The 24,215-nt window shown below is 36.0% G+C and overlaps 1 protein-coding gene across 2 annotated transcripts in view; it reads right to left on the bottom strand.

Moving 5' to 3' along the window:
* Window positions 1-675, bottom strand: part of LOC106664959 (zinc finger protein 530) — a 28,267-nt gene extending 27,592 nt beyond the window's left edge. For both annotated transcript variants that reach the window (XM_014391071.2, XM_014391069.2), the window contains exon 1: window positions 364-675. The gene's annotated coding sequence lies outside the window, so the exon portion shown is untranslated. The remainder of the gene's footprint in view (window positions 1-363) is intronic.
* Between the last annotated feature and the right edge of the window lie 23,540 nt (window positions 676-24,215).

Below are 24,215 nucleotides of genomic sequence, written 5' to 3'. Positions count from 1 at the left end.
TTTTTTGACATTCGCCTTGCCCTTGGTGTTTCTGTTTTGCCACCCCCGCCCCTTTTCCATTTTTAAATCTTTGCCTTCAGAAAACGGGCGACTCCTTTTCTAAGGGCGTTCAAGTCTCTCGTCCCTGAAGAGGGGGAAGGATGTGGACGATCAGACCAGGATGCTACTCGGGTGTCCTACTTCGTCGTCCAGGATCTCGGTAGCCTACTTTGAAGCTCCGGGTTTAGGCTTCGTAGGGGGGGGGTCGAATGTAGGCAATTTAAATGTTAATCGACGACATAAAATTTATGGTCTATTTACGTTATTATTTTGTACAAGAAAAAAAAATATGTATAAAAAATTATGGGGGAAAATTAAACTTACCGATTTTAAAGGAATGTTATCCAGGAGGTGGTTTTGAAGAATCTTGAAGGCAGGACACAATCTTCTTAGTCAACTCCGACTCGTACCGATTCGGAAAATAACACGCCAACACTTATGAATTTTTTGCTCCAAAAAATTAAAGATAAAAAAAAGAACACTGTCAATAGTCACAACTTAATTTTCCACCGTACCATAGCTCTCGGTTTATTGTGCAACACTCCCTCGGGTCTTTAAAATAAAAAATAAATAAATAATAATAATAAAATAAAAATAAAAATACGAAAGATCCAGCGACGGGCGTTCGGTACTCTCTTGACGGGGTACCGAAGAGCAATGCCCCTAAACACCGGCCTCCGATGATGACGGGTGGGGGGATGGAAGAAGAGCGGAGGGGGCACAGGTAACACTAACCTACAAACGCTCTTCGCCTCCCTCTTCTTCTATCTTCCTCTTCTTTCTTCTCTTCTTTTCTTTCCGCTTGGTCTGCGGCGTCGCGATGCCCGGTTCGAAAACGAAAACAAACCCGCGTGAAAACGACATGCACGCGGTTTACGCATGAATTTCACTTCTGAACACCGTGAAAATAGTTAAAAAACATGGTAAAAAATTCTTGCCATATTGATAAACAATAGCATAGAAATCTCGCAATATGCTCAATTGACGAAGTTTAATTTTATAATAATAATTTTTTGGTCTTTTTGGCAATATATGTTCACTAATTTTTAGGGTTAAGGTTTAGCATTTTCAACAATTGTCATTTTTTTTTCGTTTTTTGTTCGCTTATGAAAATACTTTGGTCTGCCAATTTCAGTTTTGGACTTTCGTCATCATCATAGTTATAAATTGGGAGGCTCAACTCCCAACTTTACATAAAAAATGCTATTTAGTTTGGTCATTTCCGAATATTTTGGCCGTCTTATCCTACCAGTTTGGTCTATCTGGTCTAAGCGTTTCGGGCTTTTCACAATCATCAAGATTAAAGTAGGGCGATGCTCAATCCCAAAATTACAGTCATAAGGTATGTACTGGGAGCGTCGGTGGCCGCAACGGTTTAGGCGTTGACATGGCGCTCATCACTATAAGGTAAAGGTCCCGGGTTCGAATCCAGCGCCCCTGCATTCGAACCCGACATACAAATGGTTTAAAAAAAAAGAAAAAAAAGGAATGTACTTTTACTTTGGTGATTTCCGAACATTTAGGTCTGTCTATCCACGGTATTTTGGTTTGCCAAATGCATTTCAGCGTTTTGCTACCCCCAGATTGTCAGGGTCAATCATCGTCAGGGGGACACATATCCACGAACATTGCTAGGAACCCCATCTGAGAGACCAAAACAGGGAGAATGTGCCGAATACGACCAGAAACGACTAAACTACAGGTTCATAAAAATATACTTTTGGTTGAAACGAAAATAGTTTTCGATTTAAAAAAAATTTAATTTCAAGTTCTACGTTTTGGTCTGTGCTCGGGCAAAAGTAAATTTTTTTTAGTATATATATAAGAGAAAACAAACAAAAGAGAGAGAGAGGGAAGAGAGAGAGAGAGAGAGAGAGAGAGAGAGAGAGAGAGAGAGAGAGTGAGAGGGAGAGAACAAATATATAATTCGAAATTTGACTAACTTTGTCAAAAGTATGAATAATCTACTTGATGCCTTAATACTTTTTGCAACAAAGTACGAAGGCATCAAGAAGAAAGTTGATTATTCATACTTGTGACAAAGTCAGTCAAATTTCGAATTATATATTGTTTTTCTCTCTCTTTTTCTTTTACTTACTCTCTCCCCCCTCTGTCTTCCTCTGTATCCCTCCCTTTCTCACTCTCTCTCTATCTCTTTTTGTTTGTTTTCTCTTTCTCTCTCTCTTTCTTTTACTAACTCTCTCTCTCTCTCTCTCTCTCTCTCTCTCTCTCTCTCTCTTCCCCTCTCTCTCTTTCCACTCTCTCTCTCTCTCTCTCTCTCTCTCTAACTATCTATCTTAATATAAAGTAAACAATTCGCTTTCTCCTAGTTCTTTACTTCTTTCTTTCTTTTGATCTTTGAACCGTAGACGAGACTAATCATGAATTTTCAATTGCTCTTGTAATAAAAGAAATCATACTGAAGTTGCAGTAATTTCAATGCTTATTCAGCAGGAAATTACCATCAAAGCAAAATTGGGTTTGCTGTATTCTCCTAAAGCTTAGTAAGGTTAGATTGGCTTGAGTATTTTTAGAATAGATGAATATTTTTAGTAACTTAAGTATATTTTGATTAATTATTTTTAAGTACAAATTTAGCCCTTTGATTGTGTCCCTAATACCAATATAAAGAAGTATTCTGAAAGATATGTAAGTACTTTCGGGTCTTCCTGGTCTGTGTTGCTGTTTTCCTCTGACGCTTTTCGGTTCCTTACCGTCCACAGAGGTGGATCTGTGTCGGCGTCTTTCCCTGCTTACAACCCTGACGACTGTTGAAGATGGTGAGATGCAATAGTTTTACTCAACATTTTTTCGATTCCTTTTATTAAAAATTTGAATTTTCTGAATTTTTATATTATTTACTCTTTATCTCCTCTGGCAATTTTTTATTTAAAAAAGAAAAAATCAATACTTATAGGCAATATTCTCTATTAAACTTTTCTGCCTTATACAGAAAGTCATTTAAAGAAGAGTTTTAAACAATATACCCTTAAATTTAATAAAATTTTGTAACAAAATAACGAGTAAAAAACATTTGTTGTTAAATTTTGTTATTTTTACGTACTCTTTCACAAGAAAATAAATAACCCGAAAATCCGTAGTTTCTTTCTATTTTATGGGCATCCTAAAACATATCACGGATCTTCCCCCAGTCACTGGATGATTTGAAGCCCGTTTTGAATTCTTTTTAGAACGGCCCGTGACCCTTCATCTACACTATTAATCGAAAACCGGCCCTGTGGGCATGCTGTCCTTTACGAGGGCCACGTGTATAACATATACGGTTGATGTCCACTCCTTCCAGTCTTACCTAAAGCAATGCCACTAATTAGTAATTATGAAGGAATTTAAATTATTGCATTCAACGAACACTCACACTAAAGAACTAATAAGACAATATTAAACAAAACTTTCATTGTCAGGTGTGTCTATTATTGAAAAGCGCCTACACTTTAAGACTTCAAGATCCTATGTAAGTTTTTCCCACCATGGCGCAATGTCGACAAAGAAGAACTGCCTAAATAGGTCGGCCACAATCCTGTCTTCTTTCGCATTCAAATAGCGGCATGAGAAAGCTTTGTGACTCCAATACCGACCTTTTTTCCAAAGCACGAGCCCACAGAAGTTTATATATGTTAATGGCTTTTAAATTTTTTTTTAAATAAAAAACGCACGCGTTGTTTCTTACAATTGATTTAAGCAAATGTAATAAATAGTTAAAATGGATAATTCCATTTATACAGGGTAATTCGCTATTCGAATGATAAATTCCGTCAGGTGCTTCTACACCTCAAAACAAAACAATAAGTTCGTATGAACCATGGTTCAATTCTTAACCCTTTCGCAGAATTCAACCTGTTTTCAGCTTTCTAGGCTTTTCGTCATTAATCTACTAGTCATGAACAATTTGTTTTTGTTGACATAAAAAAAGCATTGAAGAGTGCTTTATTTTCCTTTAAGGTGCCTTTATAGAACGTTCTACTTAATTTATGGTAAAAAACAAACACTAAATTAATGAAAAAATACTAAATTTCATTGGAAAGGTTCACGGTAGAGTTAGGCATATTTCATAACTTCTTCCTTTAATAAGCTTTCTAGCGGTATACCCTTTTCTTTAATTACGTCAAACCAAAATGCGTAAATTTTAAGCTAAATGGGGAAAAAATGGTGGCGATGTGAAAAAGGAGGATGGGGTTCCTTCAACTTTTTGTCCTGGGCAAAATTTAGTTCAACTTTAACTCAATAAAGAAGGAAGAAAAATTAAACAAAAATCATAAATAAGCGACAGTAAACATAACGGACAACCAAAGCAGAAAAATTGAAGAAAACATCTACACCAAGCACAGACAAAAAAGGAACAACAATACAGAACTTGTAGAAACTAACTATAATCTAATAAAAAAAGTACAAAAAAGAGAAATTCATTCAATTTGGTTGTTCATTACGTTTATTGTCTCTTTTTATGTTTTTTTTAATTTTTACATTGAATCTTTCTTTTTTTATGTTTTCTTTTATTACCAGATACCAAAATTAAATTGAAATTCTAAAAAGGTGCTTGCTCAATAGGAATTTAACGCTTTTTATTTCTCCAAAAATGAATAGTTCAAGAGTAGATTTATGACAAAAACCATAAATAGTTGTAAGAAAAACGAAACAAAACAGGAGTGGATCGAAGTCACGATCTAGTGGTTAGAGGAGCGGCGTATTGAGCCGAAGGTCGTGGGTTCGAATCCCGCTCTTGACACTACTTTTTCATCTCAACCAAGACCTTGTAGAAAAACTATAATTAATGGAAATAATTACCAAGGTCAATTTTGGCTACTGAATACATATGTGGATTAATAAAATATAAAATGTTTAATGACTGCGAAAGGGTTGAGAATTGGACCATGGTTCATATGAACTTTTTTGTTGCATCTGACCTGCTTCTTCACCTGACGATATTTGTCATAAAATTAGTGAATCACCCTTAATAATAATACATAAAATTATAATTAATAAAGCAGTCATTGCTTGATTTTTTTTCACATGGCTCGCTAAGTACAATTAGTTTTGGGATTTGCCAATTTGTTGATGTTCCTGGTGCGCCGGTGGTCTGCCCCTGATTTCATCCCTAGATTGAGTTTGGGACTGTGTAATATTGAAGTTTCCGCATTTCGGCTCTGAATGCCGCAGGGCCATAAACCATCGGCTGACATGGAAGTGTCTATTGGTACAACAAAGGTTTAAACAGTTTACCTGGGCGGAATCCTTTTTGGCGGAAACTATCGTCTCGCACGTTGACCCCAGAAAGGGCTTACGTCAATTGAGCTGGCGTTTTTTTTCCCTTCCGCTAGTATAAAATCCACCCATTTCGACGAAGCGTTCGTTCTTACCTGAGGTAAAGCAACTCTGCATCAATTGTTCTAGTAATACATACCTAGCTAAGAGAAAAAAAATGGTCGAATTGTTGTGAGACAGATTGACACGGAACCCTCAACAAACTAACGAACTTGGAACTAACCACTTCTTCAAAAGGATAAAAAACGGACAAATTTCACGATTACCCAAAATCAATAACATATACGTCGTTTGCACAGTTTAAGGCATAATTCAAATTAATAAGAAAATGAACGGATCAATTAAGAAAAGACTTAACTTCGTTAAAGGCACCCACAGATAAAGATGAATCCAACGAACTCCTTCCACTTTTCACTTATACTTGTTAAAGAGACTTGATTGACATTGAATAATAAAACCAACCACTGAAGATGGGGAAAAGACCAGATACATAGTAATAGTAGTAGGTTTTTGTTCATGAACAAAATCCAGACTTTTTAAAAATGTTTTATTGTTATGAAATCTATTTCGGGGGCTTCCGCTCCCCTCTTCAATCTTTCTCTCTTGGTTTATTTGCTTTGTGATTTCATAAAAATAAGATATACGAATAATAACATAAAAAAGACGGGATTTTGTGCTTGAAGAAAAACCTATTACATATGTTATAATTAATTAAGGGTTTTAGTTGAGATAAAAAAGTCAATGGCACGAGCGGGATTCGGACCCGCGATCTTCGGCTTGATACGCCGCTGCTCTACCACTTGAGCTATCGTGACCTCGATCCACTCGGACACCACTTCCTATCTCAACCCCACCTTTTGAATTTTCCCTCCTTTTTGCCATTTTTCTATTACATATGATCGTCCAGCCAATAAATAAAATGAAAATTCAAAGATTATATATATATATATATAGAGAGAGAGAGAGAGAGAGAGTCACGATTGTTGCTTGTTAGGTAAAGATTTAAAAAAAAAAGGTATCTAGATTAGATAGAAATTTAGGGCTAAAAAGATATTTTGTTACTGAGTTTGATGCTATACATTTAAATAAATATGTAGATAGATAATTGTATAGAAATATATTTACATAGTTAGGTTAGATAGATATAGATACATTTATAGTTACTACTAATACTTAATACTATAGAATAGAGGTTTATATGATGATGATGTTTTGAAACGAATGAATGATTTATGTTTCTGTTCAATACTTCATCTGGAATGTTTCACGTCTGATAAACATTTCTGATCCTTAGATTTTTCATGATTACTTGATGCATATTTTTTCATTCTTCAATAGTAGCCTTTTCCGAATCAGGAGAGTTAGAACGTACGCTTAAATTGGCTCCAAACTTTTTCCGCTAGCTTCAAACCATTTTGACCCTTTTCAAACGGACTTTTTGGGGCCGCACTCAATTCCATATTTATGTAATCATCCGGGCTCTATGGGGGTATTATCCTACATTAGCAAGAATCTTTAGACGAAATAGGCAAATGGCACTACATACTCTACACACAATGTTGTGTATTTCTATGAGGTTAGAGACTGTCCCCCCGACGATCTATTTTGGCACGAGCGTAAAAATAGCCACTTGAGGAATAGACTGCGTTGAGCATACCTGTGCGTCTACATGGAATTTCGGCCATCTGAATAGTTGCAACCAATTCAAAAGTTCACGTGCGAAGTCTTCTCATTTTAGTAGCTTAGTAAAGACGGGTCCTCGAATAGGGTGTCGGTTCTTCTGCTTGCGGTCCTGGTAGAAATGGAAACATTTCGGACTTGCCTAAGAGATATTTTGTCTCATTTCCAGTGACGCTACAATTGCGCAAGGCCAGGTATCTGTCGTCTCTCCCCTCTGTAGAACTACGTCGACCATGTCCCAATCTTCTGGATGGCCCCTGTATCCCAGAAAAACGCCCAAGAACCCGAGTCGAGTGGTCTACGTCTTCACGTTGGCTGTTTCTTATTCTTCCAATGTTACAGCCCTTTGATGTGAGACATAGAAAGCAACAAAGATAGAAAAGAGAGAGAGAGAGAGAGAGAGAGAGAGAGAGTGAGAGAGAGAGAGAGAGTGAGAGAGAGAGAGAGAGAGTGAGAGAGAGAGAGAGAGCGTGGGAAGGTTCCTTCACGTGGTTTGACAGATTCGTACAGATAATTACGTAATTAAATACAAAATATTTAAGGTAGTTAAATTATTTACTTGTTGTTAATATACTGACTAATCAATTATCCTTAAAAAACAAACTGTCTGTACATCGTCTCATGTATATCGACTGTTTCTTGTATATATCTCCTTTCTTTATTATTATAGTATATTTGAATATTAATTTACCTGTTAGTTGATCTGCTTTGGATTAGGGGTACGTACCTTGTAGTTTTTCACGCAAGGGAAAATAACAATTTCCAGAATTACTCGCGAGTGTAAGCGGAATTGGTTTGTACTTTAAATTGTGGTTATTTTTAAGCAAGGTTGACAGATTATTAAATTCGTCCTTATGGAAAAACCGTTTTTGAAAAACATGTTGATACTAGACTCACCCGTTTGTTTTTCGGACTGGGAATAAGAACCGGAACGGCTCCGAAGAAAAGGATATTGGGAAAGACTCGTACGAGTCGGATCGCCCCGGGTCACTGTGACAGCCTTCAAAGGTCGTTTTAACTATGTCAACCTCTTCCCATAATTACAATTGAATCATGATCGAAAGGGAACTCGGCCTAAACTTGGGTTCAACGTGCTAATTGCTTTTGTTTTACAACTACAAGCCCGTCCGAACGGTTATTTACACTGTGTTTGTCATCGTGTGGCTTTAATCAACAGATCAACGGGAATGATCTTAGACTCAGTCATAAAATTCATGAAATATTGACTAAGCTCTCAAAGAGGCAGTAACGAGATATTGCGTTTTGATTTGAAAATGTCTAGAAACATATATTTTAACTTTTTTCGAAATTGTGCCACGCCCCAAAATACTATAATAAATAAACACATTATAAAATATTTATCAAAGGAATGAAACAACTTGTCAAATGGACCATGAGTATGCATAAAAATGTACCTAATTTTAGGGTAAAAACAAGAGAGTTGATAAAAAAATATAAGTTAATCATCTAAGTCATTACGAATAAGGATAAATAAGGGTAAGGAGTATATTTATAGTATGGCCATTCATATCATTTTGATCTTATAATGTTCGTTTTTACATTATTCAAATGCGTTTCGAAATTTCGACTACTTGAACTAGTTGGCCAGGATTTTAAAAAGGTGCAGCATCGACACAAACCCAGCGCTGAATATTGCGAAAAGACGCAACATTTTTCTCTGCCTATGCTTGCTGTTTTGGTCTGCCAGATGCATTTCAGCTTTTTGCCTCTTCAGATTGTCAGGGAAATAAGCAGGGGGAGGCATGAACACAAACATACCCACTGAACATGGGTAGAACCCGGAAAGCATCTGTTGGACTAAACCCACAAGGCCAGGTTAGGTTGATATGTCACGGATTTGGACCAAACTGTTTTTTGGTGGCTCTACAGTCCAAACTATGGGACACGTATCCGCCACTTCTTGTAAATAGGCCCTGGTTTCGCCAATTTTTTTTTAAAGTTGAATTTTTTAAAAATTGTTTTTAGTTTGCCTATCTTCTTGCTCAAACGAACTATGTAAATATATCATTTTACACAATTTTTTATGCAGATTGCAATAAAAATCTAATAAAAATTTATCACTAAGCAAAAAATTATTAAAAATATTTTTCAAGTAAATTAGGTCATAATTTTTTTTTCGTGAAACTAAATGAAATTTTGTTTTAGCACCTCTACAGACCCCAAAAAATAAATATTTGTTTGAATTGAATTTATCGATGTTTGGGCCGTACATTTTTTTTCGAGTTTTACGATGTCGTTATCGAAATATCTGATTGAAATGGCTATAATTCAAAAAGGATTTTAACGTTAAATATACCGTTTTTAGCTTTTGAATGACGCGTGTGCCATAAAAAAAAAATATCAACCATTTCCATAAGAAAATAGACAAAAGAGTAAAATAATTTGAGAGAAATCATCAAAGTGAAAAAAGTCTACTTTTAATGATTTATATAGTTATAAAATGTACTTGACAATTTCTTTAAAACGAATTATCAAGTTTTGAGAGAAATGAGGTTAGATTTTGCACAAGGAATGTCAGTCTTGCAGATCGTCGAAATTATCAGTCAAAAAATTAATTTACACCGAAAAAATAATCGGTGACTGTCGGTATCTAAGGCTTAAACGCTAGAATCACAATGACATCAAGTTTTGACCATTTTCTGATCTACTTTGCTTATATATTTAGTCATTCTCAAGGCGCTACAATACATTAATTCAAAAAGGAGTGCACATTCTTTGTTTCTGACTTACAAAAATGTTGTCTTAAGTTTATAAACATTTACGAACATACAAAAATTACGTTACAAGTAACAAAATAAATGCATACCTTTCTTTATACAGTATCACTGGAAGAAGATAACAGAGCAGTTAGGTGCCGTTCTTACATAATATCCAACGCATTAACGCAAAATTTACCTCTGTTGGAAGGTGTTTTTTACAAATATCAGAACTTAAATAAATACATAAATATATAAATAAATATTATGTACATGCATTGTAGCAATCTATTTGTAACAATATTATTTTTTGGTAATCAATTTGAATAAATTGAACTATTATTATTATTATTATTAATTTTTAAAGGCGTTTTAACGGCTAAGGTCATTGCACGCCCTAAGATCCAAACCTTCTGTCTTAGGTTAGCTATATCCCTTCTGAGTGCTATGAAGCTCTGACTCCAAACATTCATTCGTAAACTAATTTATCTTATTGCCATCCAAAGCTTTAATTTATCCTTTTAAATTCTTAATTTGGAAGGCCAAGTGTATGCAAAAATCCCATTTTAAATTACATATAAAATTTATTCCTGTTTTTAAATTAGAATTTTGAATTTTTGTTCCGTAATTTAAACATTTCTCATAGGCTTGTATGGCTAATAACAATAATAATAATGGAGTCAGATAGCAAGAGTCTCAGCATGAGTATAGGCTCATCCTTATCCTTTTATTCAATTCACTATTTTTCGTGGTCCGCTTGACCAATTATAATCATTCAATTAATGAAGGTTTTTAGTTGAGATAAAAAAGTCAGTGTCACGAGCGGGATTCGAACCCACGAACTTCGCCTAGATACGCCGCTACTCTACCACTTATCCTTTTATTCTTCCATTCAAATATGACAGATAAACTAATGCTACATAACAATAATAAGAAACTTTTTTTTACCAGGCAAACAATCAATGGTATAACAATTTGGGAAAAGGCCTGAATCTCATTATAAATTCCAATAAATTTGAGAAAGCTGAAAAGTGCTTTTCGAAAGAAACACTGGGGACCCAGTAACTCCTGCAAATCACTCGAAAGGTTGAGCCTTTGCCTAAAGGGTTGCAAAGTTCGACAGTCGACCAAAATATGTTTTACCTGTCAGAATGATACGTTATCCACTTCGCATACATCGAGGACAAGTTGGAAGGTTGTTGCCTATTAAAAGCTTATTATTCCGGAAGAAATAGAGTTTGCCCGCGCGCCCATTGTTTGAATTCGGTTAATCGAAGTCGACCGCTCACCTGTTGGTATCAGTGTGTATAAACAGCCTGGCCGCCGCTGCTAGTTGAACGGCTTTTGCCCTGCGCAAATGTTGTGTTATCTATTTGATTCTCGAGAGATGGAAGTCGGTTTCCGAGTGGATCGAAGTCACGATAGATCAAGTGGTAGAGTAGCGGCGTATTTAGCCGAAGGTCGTGGGTCCGAATCCCGCTCGTGACACTGACTTTTGTATTTCAACCAATACCTTACATAAAGATTAATTAATTGACAGAAGTTATTTGGTCAATCGGACCACGAAATATATTGGATTTTATAAGTAAAACGAAGCATATCTTCACTAAAGCTCTCCGTGGCCAGTTCATTTGTCGCCGAGAATCAAATCCTGATTACACGACATTTGAAAAATGGCAAAAAGGAGAGAAAATTCGAAAGGTTGGGTTGAGATGGGAAGTTGATGTCCGAGTGGATCGAAGTCACGATAGCTCAGGTGGTAGAGTAGCGGCGTATCTAACCGAAGGTCGTGGGTTCGAATCCCGCTCGTGACAATGGCTTTTTTATCTCGACTAAAAACCTTAATTAATTGAAAGATTGTTCAAGCAGACCACGAAAACTAGTGAATTTAATCTGTTTACAACATTGCAAAGTAATTAAATCGTGACAATTTGCCACTTTTTTTGGTCGTTTGGAAAAAAGATGGAAGAAATTGAAATTCTGACCTCGAATGAGGCTGTCGAAGATAAACAAAGAATTGATACAACCGTCAGTGTTACTTCTTTTGATGAAATGTTTTTCTCGGTGAAAGCTGTCGCAGCTCTATGTTCTCAACGTTCATACCTCTTCAATGTCTAATAAACCGAAACTTCTCATAATTACTATAAACATATTGTCTGGAGATTTCCAAGAGTGGCTGAATTTTTCTCATTGTTTACATCTCTAATCTGCAGAATAAAACCTTGTCGGAGTCGCAAAAGCTTTTCTATTTACGTTCCTTTCTCCTCGGGTCAAAAGTGTTGGGGGAGCTCTACCAAAACAAAGTGAATGCTTGCAAATTTTTACCTTATTAAACTAACAGCATTCCGTTCAACACCCGAAAGCATAGAAGATACAACGTCTGACTGAAGTTTTCCACTCTATTGTTTCGGCACTTAAGATTTTCAATATTCCTAACTTAGCTGAGTTTTTTTTACACACTGGGTTACGGTGCTTAGACACAATAAATATGAAATTGTTTGAAGCACAGAACTTCACTCCTATCTTACCAACCGACTTCAAGCCGTCTCTATCCGTAACGACCCCACCTCCTCCTGATGTTCCTAAGGATCTAGGATCTCTCTCATCCTTTTCAGCATCTACATTAATGACCTCTCAGATTCCATCTATTGCAACTATAACTTCTATGCTGAGGACGCCCAAATCTACCTGTCTTTGTATCCCTCTGAACTACCATTGGCCATCCCTAAGATCCAAAAAGATCTAAATTCCATCAACAACTGGGCCAAAACAATCCCTCAACCTCAATCTTATCAAATCCTCCTATCAAGCTATTATCATAGGATCCGGTCATCTCCTCAAATCCTCCCCCATAAGCCCTCTCTTACCCATTTCCTTCAGCCCCTCCGTTAAAAACCTTGGAGTTATTCTTGACCAAAACCTCTTCTCACGTTTTCCAAATGTTCCGACGTTGTATTGCCTGCCTCATCCAATTCCGTCGGCCCTTGCTCCTCCTACCGTTTTCCTCCCGTAAACTCCCTAGTCTTCTCAGGGATTTCTCAGTGTTGGCGGCAGGACGACGGTATTCTCTTTCTTAAGATTCAAAGCATCCTTATCTACAAGAAAATCCCCTTTAGCCAGTTTGATTTGCGATTGGTATAGCATAAACACATTACACAGAGGGTCGCGTGTAATGCAAGTTCTCATCCAGTGAGGATACTGTTTGCGCCTATTAATTCGCATGCGAATTTTCCGCTGTTTGCCTCGTTATAAGCGCCTCTTCAGCGTATCATGTCGGATCTTCCCGCTTCAAGAGTCAGCCAAATTCAACCATTTGTAAGCGTTGGCGTGGATTAGGCCGGTTCATTTCAAATCAAGGAGAGCCTGTGTAAGAAGGCCAAAAAATAAGTAAGGGGTCTCTTCATGTGCATGACCACCAAGGTGTTACATCTTGAAACCGTCACCGATTTAACCACCGTTCTTTCCTTGCAATTTTGGAGCGATTCACTGCTAGGCGAGGCCTTTGCTGTACATGGTTAGCTATTCTGGGAGCTTCCCTCCACGTAAAAGAAGTACGAGCTTTTCTCAAAGATTATGGACAGACCATCTCTGACTACTTGGCTAATACAGAGATGGTTTGGCATTTCAACCCTCCAGCTGTTCGGGGAGACAGGAATAAAGTCGTTTAAGTGCTATCTATTCCGCGCCTTTGGCGATCCCTCTCTTACCCTGAAAAATTTTAGTACTCGTCACTCGCCTTACGGTCGTGTTAAAGAGCCGTCCGCTTTGCGCTGTGACCAATGACACCCATGGTGGTCCATATTATCTCCGTTATTAGCTCCTCCTGAGATTGAGGTAACCAGACAAAATCCAAATGGTTTAAACCGATGGCAACTAACCTCACGGTTTTCAGAGTTTCTCGAAGAGATGGTCCAACGAATATTTTCATACTTTGATAAAGCGCCCAAAATGGACCTCGTGTTCTCTAACTGCAAAGGTTGGGGACGTCATGTTCATCTTTGGACAGAATACAAACCTCTTCACTGGCAAATCGGAAGAACTCCTTTTTGCCGGTGAGGACGAGGTTGTTCGAGAGGTGCAGATCCGAACCCATCTGGGGTTTTAACCCGAAATATGAACAAATTAGTTCCTCTACCCAATTAAAATCATATGTATTTACACTATGTATCGGTATTTTTTTTATTTGAATTATTAATGTTTTTTTTTCTTTTCAGAGTAATTTCTGTGTGGAATCGCCGAACGGTGAGTTATCTCGATGATTCTTTAACCCCTTTTTTTCACAGTTTATAATTCTCCCCTTTCTTTTTCATTTAATATTTACCCAGTCCGCTACAGTATGTTTGTAGTTAAAATCCTTTTAGTCATTTTTGACTTATAGCCGTTTTAATCAGATATTCCGATAACGATTTCTTAAAATTGAAAAAAATTTAGAGGTAAAAAATCAATAAATTTAAATTTTTAAATAGTTAGGGGTTCATAGAGGTGCTTCAACGAAATTTCATATTAGTTTCATGGGAAAAAATTAAATTCCTTAATGTTCCTGCCCTAGGGAAATACAAAATCTTCTATGTCTGGCTATTTTTTATTTACGAGTTTGTTCTTGCTTTTCTAACTAGTGCCATTAGCTAGCATAAACGTGAAAACTGAATTCACCCAATGTCGAATCCGCGAACAACAGGTTCAAATAAAGGAGTAAAAAAAATTAACGAGAGTTAAGGTTTTCGACTTGGCGCAGATCCGCTCTGAATCTGTTCTAGGCAGCTAATGATGTGTGAAACCTCTGTCCCACTGTCCTACACAGTTTTTCTGCTTTGTCGGCAACACAAGTTCTGCTTTGCAATGAGATCCACGAGGGGTTTTTTTCTCAATGGAAAATTGTATTTCCGCCATTGGAGATTTTGAAATGTGCAACATACGTACAAAAATCGCAACCTGTAGGCATCAATCAAGTCGACCCTAGAAAAATGTGGTGTAGAAAAATAAGTCAACCAGCACAACATGATAATAAATCATGATTGCTTCGTTTTTAATTAAAACATTCTCAAGACTAAAAATTTTCCGAATTAAAAAATATATTTTCACAATTAACGGAATTTGTAGAATTGGCAAAGTATTTTATTTTTTATTTTATTTTGCCAAGTGAAGTGTTAAAGATTTAATTTATAACTCGAATTTATAACTAAAAACACGCACCATTACGCTTCAAAATCATCTAATTGTCACAGACACCAATCCCAAGTATCTCTTTCTTCCGGACCGTATTTCTTCTGGCATTTTTTTTTCTCTGGAACCCTTTAGAGGGAAAAAGCATCTGTCAATAGTTCCTTGGCCCTGTGAGTCCATTTGGCGACGCTTTTGTAGTTCGGCCGGTCGACCTGACCTTTTCCAAAAGCGCCGAAAGCAAATTTATGACAAGACAGAGGAGGAAGAATCGCCCTCCACGGTCCTACCTGGACATACGTTCTTCCGCAAACGTTTCTCTTCCTTGTTTACCCGAATTTGCAATGGTTTTGACGAGTTCAACGACTCAGGTGCGATAAAACGTAGAATAGCAGGTATGGAGCCAAGAGAACATGGCTTTTATCGAACAAAAAGTACTTACAACAACATAAACAAAAAACTGATATATAATATATAAAAGTATCCAACTGCCGTTTTTTTGTTTTCACGATTTACAAATAGGTTTCCTAAATACACATTACTGAGGGTTTAAATTTGACCAAAAATGACAAATATGGATGCTAAATGTTTAAAATTTACTTGCACTAATTACCTTCAAGTGATTGATGATATTGTGATGGATACCAAGTATATGAATACCGAAAAGAGCTTGCTAGATTATTTATATTTTATTATACAAGCAAAAAAACACGTTATAAGGAGTCCACACAAATTTTGGAAAGACTTAGTCAACGTGGTCAAGTGTGTGTTAGTGTCAATGAACAACACTAACTTGAACATACCTAGTTTTTTTAAGTTGGTAGGCCGCTTCGGCAGAGAAGCCCTCCCGAATCAAGAGCCCCTTGGAACAGATATGAATATTCAGAAATAAGTGTGGTGATTAGTGACCGATAGTCTATGATTATTCGGAAATCGTGAGATGCGGTCTGGTGTGACGGTATTTTCTTTATCGTGCCAAAGTTTCGATCTTTATTAAGATCATCTTCAGGGCCTGGGATTTACAAACATTGATTAAATTTAACAAATACATGTAGGATGTGGAAAAAAGTGAATTTATACAATGCAAAAAAAATTATATTCAATCAAAGTGAGTAGAAATACTTTGATTGAAAAAAAAAAAAATATTTTTTTTGGAATTGTATAAATTCATTTTTTTCCAAATGTATTTGTTAAATTTAAACAATGTTTTTAAATCCCATGCCCTGAAGATGATCTCAACAAAGATCGAAACGTTGGCACGATAAAGAAAATGTTTTTCTGAAACCTGTCACACCAGACCGCATCTCACGATTTCCGAATAATAATTCAGAAATAACGTGAAGAAGAAGGTAATCCGCACACGATTAAGAATAGTCCATGCAAGATTGACACTTATATTCGGGGCAAAGCCCGTGTATGAAAGGTTGTTCGATGTGTCCCACTAGGTTGAGGGGTGCGATTCCCTGGCTCCGTACGGAGAGCGTGTAGGAATGCCACCCGATATGAGAATCGTACTGGAGCACGGCAGCGAGTATCTGGGTCCCCTGTTCCGATTCTTGGGGGAAACAGGGTTGCATTTATTGCATATAGCAATGATAGTTTTGTGTTGAGAATGTATTTACTGGCGTGAATGTGTAGTGTAAGAGAGTTAATTGCGGAAGATTGAGTATCCAATCGACACTCAATTAGGTTTCTTATGTAATAGGTGTGGAGGGAGACGAAAATTCTAGTACTCCACTACCCTAATTGAGTGAATAGTATGTAAATAGTTAATAATTTATTTAAAATTGAGTGAAACTATTAAATTAAAATAATGATTTTTTATTATAATTAACCAGAAAGGTATGGGTACTTGTAGACTTTATTAAGATCTTATTTGTGAACTCATTCCTTCCGCCCATCCCTTGCAGGTCTTTCCGCAGGAACGAATCGTGAAGAGGGTATTGACTCGGGAGTCGACAATGTGTGGTATGTCGATGACAAAGGGAGGATTTAGGGCCGGCTAGGGGTTTGGCCAACTTTAAATCAAACCTTCGGTTACTGTCAAAATATTGCCCGTGTCCAAACTATTGTTGGCCCAACAACCGAACAGAGGTCAGTTGCTCAAGGGGTGGTTTTTCCAAGGAGGCAGCGTAGGCAAACTGACCTAGTTTCAACCCCATGTGTGACCCTTTCAGACAGGCTGAATACTTGATGAACCTATTTGGACGGAACCCACGAAAATATAATTTTATTACATTTTGCAATAGGTTATAAAATGTTTATCATTTCTTAAGTATTTTTTTAACATGATCAAGTCAGCAAGATTGAAGGGTACAGGGAAAACAATTATAGTGGCAAAATGTAAGTTTCAATAAAACCAATTTTCTAAGTTTGAAACACTAGCAAAAATTATTTTATAACCTCCATAAAAATTGAGTACCTAGAAAAATGATTTCCAAAAAGTTATGGCCTTTCTAATTTTTCCAACCATAACCTCTATTTTACAGCAAGGAAACAAGATATGCCACAATTTTAACAAAAAAAATTATTATAATATTTTATGCTAGAAAATTTGTAATAATTGACTATGCAAATGGTACAAAATTAACTTCCTGAAACTTATCATTAAAACGCCGGTTTGGTGGAAAAAGTTTAGAATTCGAAGGTCCAAATATTTGTTATGAGAGAATGGAAGGCCTGTTTGATATGATTTTCTTGGTAGATCGAACACTCCTTTCGGCAGGTGCTTTGGAAGACCAATCCTCAATCTTCGGCCCCGTCCTGACGTTCACAGCGGGGTTTTCCAAAATTCCATTTTATGGAAAACGGGATTAGGTTTTTCTTGAGATATTAGGATTTCTCTCATTTGATGAACGAAAAAATAAACTTTGGGATCGAATTGGCCTTAAAAAAACAGCGTTCATTGATTTACCTGATTTTGTTGAAATGCCACCTTAAATGGTTCAACTTTCTTCCTTAATTAGTGGAATAGCTCATAACTTGTTGATCACTCCTTGGGTACCTCTATAGTACTCCTAAGCAAGGGTTATTTAGTGAAAGGTGATATTTGTGAATATCTTTATTTTTCCATTGAGGAAAGAACTTTCGTTTTTTCTTTCCTCTAAACTGTACTTGTTTTTTCCTCAATTAACCACTTAGCACACAAAATATTGACTTTACCATTATTGAAATATTTACCGACTACTTTTCAAAAAAAAATTTCTTTTGGAATTTAGTTTTTTTAAAAACAATTTTACATGTTTGTGGTGTAATTTAGTACATTACTTTTTGATTAATTATTTTGTTAATTTTGGCACGAAAAAATTGCATGTTTGTGGTGTAATTTAGTACATTACTTTTTGATTAATTATTTTGTTAATTTTGGCACGAAAAAATTGTGATGTTCTAGTGTCATTTCAGCTTAATCTTGAAGCCTGGCCTTGAAAAAAAAACTTAACCCAGAATATGATCAGTTATGATAAACAGCTGACGAGTTCATCCATTCGCGGAGCCATTCAACTGGACAAAGCAATCTTTCACCATTATTGCCCAATTTAAAATTTCACACTAAGAGCCCGTGAAAATCGGACCCGTTTTTTTCCTTTTTTTTCCACACTCAAGAACTTACCGGTTTATGTCCATCGCCAGTCCTATTTGCCCATGTGACTTGCATTCTTTATATATGACTACAGATTTCTACTCCATAATTTGTTTTTATACTTGCTTTTTTCAAGTAAAATTTGAGAAAGAGAAATAGAAATAGGTAGATAGATAGAGAAAGAGAGAGAGAGAGAGAGAGAGAAAGAGAGAGAGAGAGAGAGAGAGAGTGAGAGAGAAAACGGGAGAAAGAAAGCGAATCACGAATGATGGAGAAATAGAGATAGATATGCATAGTTGGATAGGTAGATACAGGGGAGAAAGGGAGATAGAGAAAGATAGGAGTGAGAGATATATACACACAGAGAGAGAGAGAGAGAGAGTGTGAGAGAGAGTGAGAGAGAGAGTGAGAGAGAGAGTGAGAGAGAGATATAGAGAGAAAGAGAATGATCGTTATTAGGTGTAACTAGTTGATGCCCTTTTATTTTTGCGTTTATTTATTATTACTATTTTTGCGTTGATTTCTTTTATTTGTTGATTGTGGTTTCCCTTTCTGTAAATTTTTATGGCGTTTGAAGAAAATTTTTAAGTTCAAAAAATGATCATTTACGAAGGAGGTTGAATCAATGATAGTGAGAATCAATCAATCTCCGATTCGGTTGGCTTTTATTGACGTCCTGATGGACTTTTGTTCAATATCACACGCAGGTTTTGCACGTCACTCGGCGTCCAAACCTCTTTGAGGCCTGTTATTTCCATCCGTGCCTTCTTGGCAAATAATGACTGTACCGTTAAGCCATCCGTGAACCAGAATAAATTTGATGCGGGATCAACAGAAATAGTTGTACGTTTAGAAAGGTCACTTGCGAAGCCCCGAGGAAGCCGATGTGCTTGATTGATTAGTTGGCACATAACAGTACCTGGCATTAAGCGACTATTAATAGCTCAAGTGAGAGTAGTTTTTCTAATTCCCTTTTAACTATTTGTTATAACTGAAGTTTTGGGATGAACCTTTTTCTTTTACGGGATAAGCTGTACTGACGAATAGCGGGAAATAGCTTAGTTCAGTCCGGAAAAAAGGTGCTTTCTTCCTGTTAAAATAAAAATTCAGGCAACTAAAATCTCCTAGTTTTACGCATAGCCTAGAAAAGCCCCGGCTTCCAGCGTTTTATGGAGGTTTTATCAAGGTGCGGGCTTCGGATCAGATGGCCTGCTCCAGTTCTCCGGCAATCCCACCGCCTTAATAAACAAACACACACTTCTGGAAAGCCGATCCGGGCCTGGAAAAAGAGTAAAAGTAATGGAATTTCAAGACCCGTACAAAAACGAGAGATTCCCCGGGCTACAAAACCTAACGGGATCCACGGTACGAAGCTTACAAATTCCTAGGGGTATGAGGATTGATTGAATTTCCAGATAACGATAGTTCGAGACTTATGATGAAATGACCCCCTATTGGAGTACCTATTCTTCTTTATGCTCATCATGGACAAAAAGAACTGATTTTTTTTCAAATTTAGCCGAATCCTTATCTACTTTATTGCCAGATTGCCTTTGTCTTAAGCATAATTAAGATTAGCCAATCCCTTAAAATTGAATGTTTAAAACGTTAAGAATAATTTGGTTCAGATTAATCCTAAGAGATGTGCAAAATTAATACATCATTGTAGACGTAAGATTTTTTATGTGGTCTGCGTGATGATAAATGTGAAATTTCGGCGTTACTGACCATTTTGTTGTTTTTGTTTATAAAGCACATTTTAGCAGTTCGTCATGTTCATTAGTTATCAGGATTATACGCAGGGTGAGGCACTGACAACAACGGACCTCTTATCTTATGCTCTATCTGATAGAGCATAAATATAAATACTATGTGGATTTTTTTTAGTGGTTTCATTCATTGTAATCCGGTATTTGACCTACATACCTATCTGCAAAACGTTGATAGGAAATTATGAGGAGAAGCATGATGATAGTTCATCCATTCAATTGCTATGGTGGAGTACTCGATATTCTTTTCATATTTTCTTTTGTAATTTTAATAAAGTTTTATTATCATTACTACTAAATATATACATGATTATCGTAGAACAAAATCGTTATAAAAAAGTTATGACAGAATTTTTTCAAAACGATCTCTTTTCTTCTGAGTTTCTTTTGTGCTTTTGTGTTAAGATAAATAAATTTTTCTTTTGATGTTTGTATAATTGATAGATCGTGAAATATTTGTTCTATTTTTTTTTTATTTGGTTGTCGTTTCCAGAGCATGGAAGCCGGAGAATCCGTCGTGTCACCCATTGCTCCGGAGGTCTTTTCTTTTCCCCGGCGTATTATCTTTACCGTAACACTCGGAAGTAATCTCCATTGTCTCTCTCCTCTCCCAGCATGTATCATCTTGTGGAAATTTGCACCTGACCTTTAGAATTTTGAAGAAGGGGGTCAACAATAATCACACTTTTGGCTCCTCCCCCGGTCGACTGGTTGGTTCTTTAGGGTGACCTAGAAAATTTTAGAAATGGCCTCTCATTCTGAAACTGCCGCACGCTATAGTAAAATTTTTGGAACATTTTATAAAACAACTTTCTCCAATCATTAAAAAAGGGGGAAAAGAAAAAAAAGAACTCTCATGCTGCGACACTTACATGGAATGAAATATACAATCACGCTTGATCTGTCGAATTTCCCAATTTAAAACAAAAAATTAATACATTTTGGGGAATGATGTATAATTTTCAGTACAAAAAAAACCACGTTTAAAAATATACTTGCAATATTAAAAACAAATAATTAAAAAATTGTGAATCTCCGTTAAAATGTTTATGATCAATGTGTATAATCATACAGCGAGAATAAATGATCGGAAATGACGAAAATTTCAAAAGAAGTTGATTTTCGAATTACATTTATTAGGATCGTAAATCGTTTTATCGTGTTAAATGTGTTGTTGTGTTATTAGCATGAAACAAACATACGTGGACGTCCTCCCCTACGAGATTTCCAACTAACTATACGTGCTAATTGTCCGTTTCCAACATTTTACATTTTGGTCCGCTTGTCATCGCTATTTTGGAATGTCAGACGAATTTCGGGTATATGTCGGAGTCTCACCTTGTTTATGACCTAAAAACCTCTGTATAGCGCTAGCTGCTGAATACCGTCTGACACATACTTATACTGTACGTTACAACTTGTAATAACGCAGGTTAAAACAGCGAAATTTAGGCATTTCACCTTCTAAATTGGTGGGTTGGTTTCAGTGGCTCTCTCTGCTTGTAACCTTGACACACCACGGAAGACAAAATGCAGAACATTTGGTGGTAACGTACGTATCACAATGTCTATCACATATTGTATGATATGATTTCGTATGTACTGGTATTAACAGGATATAAGCAGGGAGAGGCACCGTCACAAATCCACTACTGCAGATGTCAATAAGCTCAAACGCCTGTCAGGAACCCAAATGAATATAAACCGTCAAAAATGAACCGAACGACCAAAACAACCATTGGTGTCGTGTTAGTTGAATGATAAAAATATACATGAGCGACCTTACTTTTCAATTATTATTTTTAACTACTAAATGTGCTAATGTTCAGGAAATGTTGTTTGACCGTTTCCTTTCATTCTGATCTGCCCATATGCATTTCGGGTTGTGTCAGTGCACAATACCTTGACACGAACGAAGAGGCAAAAAGCAGAACATTTTTTTCAAAACGTAGGTACTACATTTATGTCATTTATATTAACAGATCACAGTTGTTTGCCTCGGTCTTGGTACATAAAGGATATAAGTAGGGAGAGGCACCGTCGCAAACCAACCATTGAAGACGTTAATGCGCCCAAACGTAACTGTGTAGGGTAAAGAAATTAAAGAATACAAAGTGCTTGTGTATAAAATTCAAAATCTTCCACTTTATAAATACTTCAGTCGTAATAAAAATATTTTAACTAAAGTTTAACATCGCAGCACAGTAGGGCGATTGATTAAGGATCGTAGTCAACTGCTGCATTTAAACAAATATGCATATAATAAAAATAATAAATTGTGCTCTCTGTAATTGGAGATGTTAGGAATATGTGCTGTTGTGGCTGTTCCTATTGCGCTAAAATGGAATTAAATTTTGAATAATTTGCAACATTTTTAAATGAACCGTTTTGGCTGGATCTGGTGAAGTATTGTAAATATGTGTGACAGTGTAGGTACGCATTTATCTTAGAGATCAATTTTATTTACATTTAATTTGTACTTTTAGTGTAACTATGAGTATGTTTTCTGGATCACTAGTTTATGAATATTAGAGACAGCTTATATGCCATAATTAATTCGCATATTTTCTGTTTTAGATATTTTCCGTTTATAGGTCGGCAAATAATAATAAATCAAAAACTGCACGCTTAACAGGTGCTTAACGTTTAACAGGTGTCTCTATGATTGTTTTAAGTTGTGGCGCTAGAGCATTCTTTGGGCAGGTGATCGCAACCAAGTGAGTGTCCGCCAATTGGCGCTCCCTCACGGCGAAATATTGCAGCCGGGTGGCACTATTTTTTAAAAGTTACAACTCCCTTGTCTCCTTGTAGATTTTTTGTTTTTATTTTTCATTTACGGAATAAAGAAATATAACAATTTAACTTTAGATTATAATATTTAGAGGAGACACTCATAATTGATATGCTTCCCATGTCTGATAATCTCCATTGCCATAAGGGGCTTTAACCCATTTTAAGTTTTCACTGGCGCATTTTCAGGTCCTGAAGTCGATTCCTTTTTTTTTTAAATTTAACTAAATATCTGCTACATTTAAAGGCGTTGTATCGAGTTAAATATGTTATATGTGTTTTTGTGTTATTAGCAGCAGTCGAACATAAGTGGACGTTGTTCCATTCAATATACTTTCTTTTTTGTCAAATGCATATATTTTTGCTTAGTAATTTAATTTTAATATAATAAATGTTTAAATTCAATTATAGTCAATAATTTTTTGTTTTCTTTTATTCTTAATTACCTCATACTTCAGGGGTTGCAATTTACAAGAGTCGACAAGTATTTTCCGATTTTTCGTTATTTTATGTTTTTTTAAACAGTTATAACAATTTCGTAGGCTTTGGTCGTTTTAAACTGAAGGTTTGTCTATTGTAAATTAATTAAATTCTGTACGAAAAACAATAGCAATTGAATTTTAGAAGATATCAAAAGGATACATTCAAGAACGCAATTTTAATCTGGATAAACAATTATTAACAACTGTAATGTCGCAATTGGTAATTGCCTTTTTGTGTAGTTACACTTCGTGTTTAAGATATCTCAAAATTGATTTCTATTTTTAATTTTATTAGTCGCAATATGAAAGAAAATAAGCTATCTAAGAAATCACCTTGATGACATCACCATTTTTGTTTAACCTACCAAGGAATCATAGAAATAACCAGAAAAAGGCTATAAAATTAATTTAATGCAGACATTACAAAAGTTCATACAGTTATGTTCTTAAAATCGATTGATTAAAGCGAAACTGGACGAACCAACAGTCAATAATACCTCAATCAATTGAAATTTCTATATTTCCATATTTGCCATTCTCTCAATGTTCATGGTTTTACTTTTAATTTTATACCATTGTATTTTCTTTGACAGTAATTTTGAAATTGAAAACAATTTTGTCTGAAAAGAAACACTTTTGTACAATTAGACTGCCAAATTAATTCAATTAACGTGTAAGAAATCGAAGGCGGTTCAAAAGATTCCCACGATATTATTTA

Source organism: Cimex lectularius, unplaced genomic scaffold, assembly GCF_000648675.2.
Source record: "Cimex lectularius strain Harlan isolate CLEC.00 unplaced genomic scaffold, Clec_2.1 scaffold137, whole genome shotgun sequence".
Lineage (NCBI taxonomy): Eukaryota > Metazoa > Arthropoda > Insecta > Hemiptera > Cimicidae > Cimex > Cimex lectularius.
The sequence above is the reverse complement of the archived record's forward strand: the minus strand, read 5'-3'. Positions and strand labels throughout refer to the sequence as shown.